The sequence below is a fragment of the Balaenoptera musculus genome, chromosome 20 (genome assembly GCF_009873245.2).
Source record: "Balaenoptera musculus isolate JJ_BM4_2016_0621 chromosome 20, mBalMus1.pri.v3, whole genome shotgun sequence".
Lineage (NCBI taxonomy): Eukaryota > Metazoa > Chordata > Mammalia > Artiodactyla > Balaenopteridae > Balaenoptera > Balaenoptera musculus.
In genome coordinates this window covers 10,946,582-10,956,551 of record NC_045804.1, presented here as the reverse complement: position 1 = coordinate 10,956,551, position 9,970 = coordinate 10,946,582, and positions in this window count along the sequence as shown.

The window sequence follows — 9,970 nt, the reverse complement described above, 5'->3', positions numbered from 1 at the left end:
CGGCCCTGCCTGGTGAAGGCCATGGTCTTTGCTTTCTCAGGCCCTGCCTGTCCTTCTGGAAACCAGTGGGGCAGCAATAAGATCTCAGGTGCCCAGCCCCAGTGCATGGCCAAGGAGGCAGGGCCTGCCGGCACCTGATGGCCCAGCGCCCCCAGCCAAGATCCATCCCCTGCCCAGGAGGCCCTGAGTGGAGCTGAGTGCTTTTGCCCTTGGGAAGCTTTGCATTCCCTCCTGGCCTCCTCTGTTCCATCCCTACACTCGCTCATCCCAGCATCCTGTTCCCCTCAGCTGATCCCATGACCCCCAGGAATGCGTTGCCACGTGTGCTGAGGCATCTAAGGGTTCCCCTTGCGCCTTCTCAGATGACAACGTCGTGAGTGCAGCCACTCCTGCCACATCCATCTCAAAGGTTCTGGGTCAGATTCTACACATAGAACCAGTCCAAATGGGAAAGGTGCTGAATGAAGCAGACTCACAGAGTCTCTCTTCCCCAGTGCCTCGCAAGATGAGCCAAAAAATGTAAAAAAAAAAAAAAAAAAAAGCTGCAGCAGCCACAAAATAGGAATGATGGAAAGATAAACAAGTTTTTCCCCCAAACGTTGAGAAATGTCATAATATCAGACGAGCCCCGCAATGGGTGGAGTGGTGTCAAGGGGCTCGGGGCCGCCAGTGACAAAACCAGGTCTCAACGGAGGCATGTCGATTTTATGTAAAGCCTCTACCATGTCGTGGTTATCATAATCTCTTAACCTTAGTGGGAACTTTTAGGGAAGTAATGGTTCTTGGAGTTGAAAAACACTTATACTACATTCAACTATTTCATCATAATTTAATTTTAAATTAACTAAAGCTAAAATTTTACTTTGAAAACATGTGGATCTCATTTTTATTGAATGATGTTAGTGTATCTATCTCTCTAGCAGTCCCTCAATCCATATACTTATCCATCCATCCGTGTAATCTGTCCATCTGTCTATTGTTCAGTGTGTGTGTATGTGTGTTTGTGTGTGCACTTGATTGTGTGGGAGAGAGACAGAGAGAGAGAGAAACACAAAGAGATAGAAACAGAGAAACAGAGAAAGAGAGCAGGTAGATTCTGGAATGCTGTTCCCTGATGCTAATACTCGTTATTTGTGGTGGTAGAATTTTAGGAAATCTGTTGCTTTCTTTCTTTCTATTAATTAAACTTTTTAGAATGAGCAAGCATGGGTTCAATAACAACCATAAACTCATTGTTTCAGAAAACAATCAAATTAACTCAGTTGATCAAACGGAGAGGGAAGTCATCACAGATAAGGTGCTCATCAGTCTTGGAGCGTCTGTGATACTTCCTGTCCAAGCATGATTATTCACCGTGCCCCCCTTTCTCTCTCACAAGTGACATGGTTTGGGTGACCAACTATCAGAGACCAGTAGAGGCATCCCCTCTCTTGCTTTTCCCTCAGTCCTGCAAGGAAGAGCCAACCCTCATGTGTGCCGGGCACAGAGATGGTGGGAGCGGACCAGGTTGACAGGTGCTGGCTGAAGAGGGGAAATACTGGAAAAGGCAGGGACTTGGGGGAAGAAGACTTGATTGGCCCAGTCCTGCATCAGTGGGGAAGGGAACTGCTTCTTACCCCCAGGACGGGATTTCTTAACCTTCCACTTAATAAAGGAGAGGGGAGCACATTTATAAAACCCTGTGTTCCCCACAAATCTCTCATAAAATATCCACCTTAATATGCATCAAGCCTGAGCCTGAAGATTCAAAAACAGATGGGAAATAAATACACTGGCCCTGAATGGTGAACCTAAATGCCTTTCTTTGACTGGGGTCAATGGCCCTGGATTAGTTGGCTCAAAGGAGACAGTGACCCAAAAACTTGGGCTCACGGAATATTAACTTTTATTTTTAGTAGATTACACCCTGGCGTGCTGTCTGGTATTATATGATATGGCTACCAAGGGTCTGGGTCGGGGAGCACATCTCCAGCCTGCAGCTCAAACTCTGGGAGCTCCAGATGCCCAGGTCTCCATGGATGCCCTGACGACCAGGACTGGCTGGAAAGCCTTCCCTGGGCTGGGTCACAGGGGGTGACAGCCTGCCCTGGGAGCGTCTTCTAGTCCGACTGCCACCCCTGACCCCGCCTACCGTAGCATCACAGGACTCCCAAGGAACACCTGACTGCTCACAGACTCCCACTCCCATCAAAGTGAACTCAGAAAATCAGGGCCAGCTCAAGCGACAAGCTGCCTTACCAGGACAGCTGAAGACAGGTCTCTCTAGGACTCTCTAAACCTCAATCAACTACCCCTGGCTCCTGGGACCTGTCAGCCACACCAGGGTTTGAGTATAAGTGGGCGTAGCTGAGTAGAAGCCATGCTAGTCCCTGCTTCATGCAGTGAAGCAGCTTAAGACAGGTCCCCAAATGGGAATTTAAAATGTGGGAGTTTCTTTGCAACTCAGCCCCAATGTAAATAGGGGTTAGTCCTAACAGTAAAGAAAATTTAGCCCAGAGATCCCTAAGGATATTTTAAACTCTATAAAATCCTCTTTTCACCCTACAGCAATTCTAGAGGGAGTCTTAGATTATAAGACCCCTGAGCCTCTAAGATGTGGGTCCTCCTATTTGACCCTTTCCCATGTCAGCATTCTTCTCAGACCCCAAGGTGCAGATCTTCCCTTGCCTGTGAAGTAGGGGAGAAGGATAAACGTGCGCGTGCGCGCGCGCACACGCACACACACACACACACACACACACACACACACACACACACACACACACAGGCATGCACAGTACTCCAGAATAGGGGGAATGAGTTAGAGGAAGCTTAAGGGAATTGATGACCCACAAATATGGTGAGTGAGGCAGAAGTTCACCAAGCACAAAAGGGGTGCTCCCTTGCACCCCTCAGCTAAAATTTGGCACCAAAGTGCCATTGTAAATGTCCAGCTATGCCCTTACCGCAGATAGGAGGCAGCTGGTCTTACTCACTTTATACCTGAACTTAGAAACCTTCCTTCCTTTTCTTTTGTCCTGGGCAACGATGCAGAGATAAGAGTACTAAACAGAGCATTCCTTTCACCCAGCATGGCCCACGCTGTCTTAAGGTGGTACTTAGCAGCCAGAGAAAGTTCAAGTAATTTAACCAAGCAAAACGGGACGAGCTGCTTTCTCCTCTCGTACCCAAACCAGGCACCCCCTCCACGCCTTATAAGGAGGAAGCCGGCTCCTCTCATTCCCCTGTAGGCAGCTCTTGGACCGCATTCTTGGCCTACCCACCCTCCCTGGGTATGACGACCTGCTCTCCTGGGGACAGACTCCGTGTACTTGCCTTCCTTGTCCTTGAGAAGCGATGGCTGACCAGCCACAGTCTTGGCTGAGCAGCCGCAGACAAGCAGGTTTGACAGGCGCGTCCGTCTGGGCCCTGCCCACAGGAGCTGCGCCTCACTCGAGCCTCCATGCATCAGTGAAATGCCAACACATTCCCACAGCAGGGAGGATGGGTGTGAAGGGTTTGTTTTGCCTTTGTGAGAACCACAGGAACCTTCCGAGAACTGCCCTTGTATCTGGTCAACCCACAGAAGACGGTGATTGAGAAGATGATGGAAAATCTTGGAGTGGATAGAATCTTCTCTTCTATGTGAACAGTCAGCCCATAGATCCTTCAGAAAAGTCCTAGGAAGTTTAGGATAAATTCTGGACCTCTTCTTTGGTTCTCATGAGCAATTCTGGGAAGTATATAAATAGTTCCAATAGATCCATCTAAAATCAACATTTGATAATTATTTAGACTTGAATGAAAGTCTTGGTTCTTCTATGTTAAGATATATCCAGAATGTGATCACTCTCGCCCTTTGCACTGCTGGGATCTGATCAGCGCCTACGCAGACCTCTGCAATGACCTCCTAGATGCTTTCTCCATGCCCCCTGAGGCAGGTTCTCAACACAGCAGACAGGGCCTCCCTGCTAAAGGATGAGTCAGGTCATGTCATTTCCTTTGCTCTACAAATCCTCGAGGACTAACCATGCCTCACAGGTGAGACTCTGATTTCCTGGTACTTGCTGACCACATTTGCATTTACCTGCTCCACATATGGGGCCTCCTTGCTAGTCTTTGACTGCTCCAGGCACATGCCGGTCCCAGGGCCTTTGTACTTGCCTCTACCTGCAATGGTCTTTCCTCCATCTCCTTCAGGACTCCACTCAAGGGCCACCTTCCTAGAGAGGCCTTTCTAGCCATTCTATTTAAAATCGTAGGACTGGGCTTCCCTGGTGGTGCAGTGGTTAAGAATCTGCCTGCCAATGCAGGGGACACGGGTTCGAGCCCTGGTCCGGGAAGATCCCACATGCCGTGGAGCAACTAAGCCCATGCGCCACAACTACTGAGCCTGCACTCTAGAGCCTGCGAGCCACAACTACTGAAGCCCGCGTGCCTAGAGCCTGTGCTCCGCAACAAGACAAGCCACCGCAGTGAGAAGCCCACACACCACAACGAAGAGTAACCCCCGCTCACCGCAACTAGAGAAAGCCCATGCACAGCAATGAAGACCCAACACAGCCAAAATAAATTAAATAAATAAAAGGTCTCATTTAAAAAAATAAATAAATAAAATCGTAGACTTCCCACACGGCTCCCCATCCCCCTTTCCCTATTTCATTTTTCTCTATTGGACGCACTGCTCCCCAACATATTATATATTCTAATTATTTATCTGTCTCTTGCCTGCCTCCCCATGACAAGCCTGAAACTTCCAGAGGACAAGAATTCTTGCCTTTCTTGTTTTCTGCTGTGTCCCCCACCTGAGAAGAGTGATGCTCCATGCATACTAGTTGGGTGAATCAATAAGCATTGGTTGGGTGTCTGGTTCCCACTGATGCATATACTACTCAAGAAAGAAGGGACAATCATAGTTCCATGGCCTACATGAGTAGGAAGGACCTTAAGGATTATCCTCCTGACAAAGGCAGGTTCCCAAGGTCACACAGCTAACTGATGGAGGAACAGCAACCAGAACCCAAGTCTCTTCCTCCTGGTGAGTGAGAGGGATGGGGCTGTGGCCACTCGGGGCAGAGTAGGTAAGAACACAGGTCCGAGCTCAGATAAGAAAACAAGTTCTTGGACCAGAGCCCCAGCCCTGCTGCACATCAGCTACCCTCTGGGGCAGGTTATTTAAACCCCTAAGCCTCAGCTTTCTTACTTCTCCAGTGGGGCTGCTAGTGGCACCTGCTTCATGGTGGGAAAGCACTTCTCTCTGTGCCTGGTGCATAGAAAGTTCTAGATAGTTATGAAAAACTCAAAATGCTGTCCTTCCAGGTAAAAGAGGGGGCCAGAGCCTCACTAAGCCTCTGTTAAGAACAGAAATTCCGAGCGTTATAGGACCAGAGTTGAGAAAGCCCCAGCCCCCCAAGGTCCGTGAGATTTCTGAGGGCAAAAACTGTTTCTTAGTCACCACTGGGTCTTCAGGAGGACCCCGACTGACAGTTATTCTGTATGACACGGGACTATAGCTGTGTACACAATTCTAGGGTCAATCAAACAGCATTTTGGTAACCTGGCTCAATGGGAAGAGTATGTCCTGGAGAAACTCCCAAGCCCCAGGGGGCACCAGGATAGCACCACCTGGTGAGCACAGCCCCCAGCAGCAATCAATAAAGGATCAAGGAGTGAGCGATAGACGGTCATTGTGAATGCCCTGGGCACTCTGTGGAGGGCCTCTGGGTGCTACCTTATCCATAAAATGTAGGGAGTTGGTGGGGGGTTCTGGGTTTGCCTTGGAATCAAGATGTTAACACCACTTGCGGATGCAGGTGCTACAGGGAAGGCCCTGTAGGAATAAAGTTCAGACTCGCAGCAGAGAGCAACCGGGGACGGGTTCCAGGCTGAGGTGTGGCTCGCTGGCTTCTGCATGGGAGCACGGACCCCCCCCACACACACCCACCCTGGCCTGCACCAAAGCGGGGAGTGGACCAGGGGAAGTCGGGAAGCAGCAATTTCCACAGGAACAGGTGAGACCGGTCATTCCCTGCTGCTTCTCACATTTGAACATGCAACTGCCTACCTGACAACTCCCCTTGGATACTTAGGCATCTCAAATTCAACCCATGGAAATCAGACCCTTTTTTTTTTTTTTTTAATTTTATTTATTTATCTATTTATTTATTTATTTTTGGCTGAGTTGGGTCTTTTGTTGCTGCGCGCTGGCTTTCTCTATTTGCGGCGAGCGGGGGCTACTCTTCGTTGTGTCGTGCGGGCTTCTCATTGCGGTGGCTTCTCTTGTTGTGGAGCACGGGCTCTAGGTGCGTGGGCTTCAGTAGTTGTGGCACGTGGGCTCAGTAGTTGTGGCTCACGGGCTCTACAGCTCAGGCTCAGTAGTTGTGGCGCACGGGCTTAGTTGCTCCGCGGCATGTGGGATCTTCCCAGAGCAGGGCTCGAACCCGTGTCCCCTGCATTAGCAGGCGGATTCTTAACCACTGCGCCACCAGGGAAGCCCCTCAGATCCTTTTTTTTCCTTTTTTTTTAAGAGACAGGGTCTTGCTAAGTTGCCCAGGCTGGAGTGCAATGGTTATTCACAGGCGCAATCCCACTACTCATCAGCACGGGAGTTTTAACCTGCTCCGTTTCTGACTTGGGCCAGTTCACCCCTCCTTAGACAACCTGGTGGTCCCCCGCTCCTGGGAGGTCACCATATTGATGCTGAACTTAGTGCGGACACTTGATTGGCATAGCGTGCTATGAAATCCTGGGCTCAAGCACAGATTTATTATAAAAAAATGTTTGTTAATTGAGGTGAAATTCACATAACATAAAATTAACCATTTTAAAGTGAACAATTCAGTGGCATTTAGTACATTCACAATGCTGTGCAACCATCTCCTCTATCTAGTTCCAAAATATTTTTGTCACTCCAAAAAGAAAACCTGTGCCCATCAAGCAGCCCCTCCCCCCATTCCCTGGTAACCACTAAGCTGCTTTCTGTCTCTATGGACTTGCCTATTTTGGACATTTCACATCAATGGAATCATACATATGTGACCTTGGAGGTCTGGCTTCTTTCATGTAGCATAATGGCTGAATAACGTCCCATTGTGTGGGTGGACCACGTTGTGTTTATCCATTCATCTGTCGGTGGACACTGGGTTGTTCCTGCCTTTTGGCTGTTGTTGAGTCCTGTGGCTATGAACACATGGGCACATGTGTTTGTTGGATCTGTTGGTTTTGCCCTCAAACCACACAACACTGCTGCCCATGGCTTCCCCATCTCACGATGGTACCACCCAGATGCTCACACCTGAAACCCAGGAGTCAATTTTCATCCTTTAAACCCTAACAGCCCCCTCTATCCCATGTGTCAGCCCTGTCCTGAATGTCTCCTGAGCCCTCCTCTCACCATCTCCACTGCATCAGCTCCAGCAGCCACCACCACCTCTCCAACGGGTCTCCCAGCCCCTCTCTTGCCCCTTCACGTCAACCGTTCAACCTCTTGCTGCAGCCAGGTCATCTTTCTCCACTTGATCTTAGCCAAAAGGGTGAAAAGTGATAAGCCAGGTCATCTTCCCAAACTGTTTATCAGAATGAATCCTCTCCCCACAAAGAAAGACAACCCTGAAGTGGCTCCTACGGCAACCATGATGCATTTAAACTCTATTTCACAGTCTATAAGACCTTTTATGATCTGGCCCTGTTCACCCCTTCTCCCACTCCCCCTCTTGCCCACACTCTCGATGCTGCAACCATGCTGGCTTTCTGTCCCTTGATTGTGTCAATCCCCGGTCCACCTGGGGGTCTCCACACTCCCTGTGCCTTCTTCCTGGAACCTGGGGCGTTACCGCAGCCACCTCTTCTCGCAATTCACGTGGAACCTTCCTCCAGTCACCTGGTAAATCTGCAACCCATTAAGTCTGCCACTTTGCCTCATTTTATCTGAATCACAGAAATTACAAACCTACAATTATTTTATTGCCCTCCTCTGGAACACAGGCTCCATGAGGACAGCACTGTCTGTCCTGTTTGCCGCCCAGTACAGCCCCTGGAACAGCGCCTGCACCAGGAAGATGCTCCAGGCACATCTGTGGCCAAAATGTCAGATGCCAGCAGTGTGGAGTCCTGGGTCCAGCTGGGTGGGATCTGGTGATGTTTAGTAAGGTGCCCTGCCTGGCTGGGTGGGTTAGAGGTGGCTGTGCCTACAAAGGAACAGTGTTTGTCATTTAATACCAGGTGATAGGTGAGGTTTCTGGCAGGAAGTCGCTCTTTGGGGACAGCCCCTAGGATCCAGGACATCAACTCCTGTGGTGATGATTCATGGAAACCCAGCCCAGCCCAGCAGCACTACACCCAAACTTCCACCCATCCCAGACAAGACGAGCTGACTTGATTGTGTACACCCTGAGTCCAGTAAGGGTTCAGGGAAGAGGCAGGTCAGCTCCTCAGGTGCAGCCCGCTGAGCTTCTCCTGTCTTGCCCACCACTCCGGCGTGAGCTGGGAGAGTTCCTGTGCTCCTCCTCCCCTCTTGCGTTGGACATCCAGGCACACCACGCTGTACTAGGGCAGCGCTGGGGAACAAAACAGACATGGGCCTGCCCTCCTTGAGATTAGTCTAATCAAGAGAGATAACCTCCCTCCCACAGATTTGGAAAGCATGGGAAGTGAGGTGCAGGAGACAGAGGGCTGTGCCCAGATGTAACAGGCAGGTCCACCTGGGTGCCCCAGAGCCCTGGGACAAAGGATGCAGGCATGGTAAGCCATATAGACACACTTTTTCGGGGACTCAGAGTGGGGCAGCTTCTACCCCTTGCTGTGCTGGAAGTTACTTTTAACTTAACAGGCTGGGCATTAGTTTTCCCAGCAGTAAAATGATTAAGACAAGATATATGCCTGCACTCCTTAGTTGAAATTGCAATGGAGGTTTCTGATAAAAATTAAAACATTAATCTGGACATTTAAGCAGTGGAATTATGTACTGACAGCCGATGTGGGCTGTCAGTTCTTGCTTTGTAAGTACAATTGACTTTTTTTTTTTTTTTTTTTCTGATCAGAAGTTTCTAGGAGATAGCTTTTTCTTTCACATCTTTATTGGCGTATAAATGCTTTACAGTGTTGTGTTAGTTTCTGCTGTACAACAAAGTGAATCAGCCATATGTATACATATATCCCCATATCCCCTCCCTCTTGAGCCTCCCTCCCTCCCTCCCTATCCCACCCCTCTAGATCGTCACACAGCATCGAGTTGATCTCCTTGTGCTATGCAGCAGCTTCCCACTAGCCATCCGTTTTACATTTGGTAGTGTATATATGTCAGTGTTACTCTCTCACTTCATCTCAGCTTCCCCTTTCCCCACCACCGTGCCCTCAAGTCTGTTCTCTACGTCTGTATCTTTATTCCTGCCCTAAAAAGGAATGAAATTGAGCTATTTGTGGTGAGGTGGATAGACCTAGGATCTGTCATACAGAGTGAAGTCAGAAAGATAAAAACAAATACTGTATGCCAATGTATATATATGGAATTTTAAAAAGTGGTACTGATGAACCTAGTCACAGTTGACACTTGAACAACAGGAGTTTGAACTGTGCGGGTAACATCTACAGTGTTTTACATCATATAAGACAATATTGATGTAGGTACTGAGAGACGGATGATTCATCTTGTAAACATGTAACTGAAAGTGGGGTCCAGCTGCTCGCCGCTCAATGGCCAATAAAGAGGCAAGGTTGGTGGAAAGGAAAGTGCTTTATTTTGGATGCTGAGAATGGGGTGGGGGGGGAGGCGGACACCTGTCCAAAGGCCAACTCCCCCCACCTAACAATCAGGGGGCAAGAGTTTTTATAGGCAGAGGGAGGGGGCTACGTGTAGAAGCAGCACAGTCAGCTCTGACAATCATCTTGAAATTGGTCATTGGTGGTCTGACCAGCATCATCTTGATAGTTTTAAGTACAGTTAATCTTCAGTTCCATGGTTGGTTTGTTCCCACTTCCTTGAGGCCAATTCTCA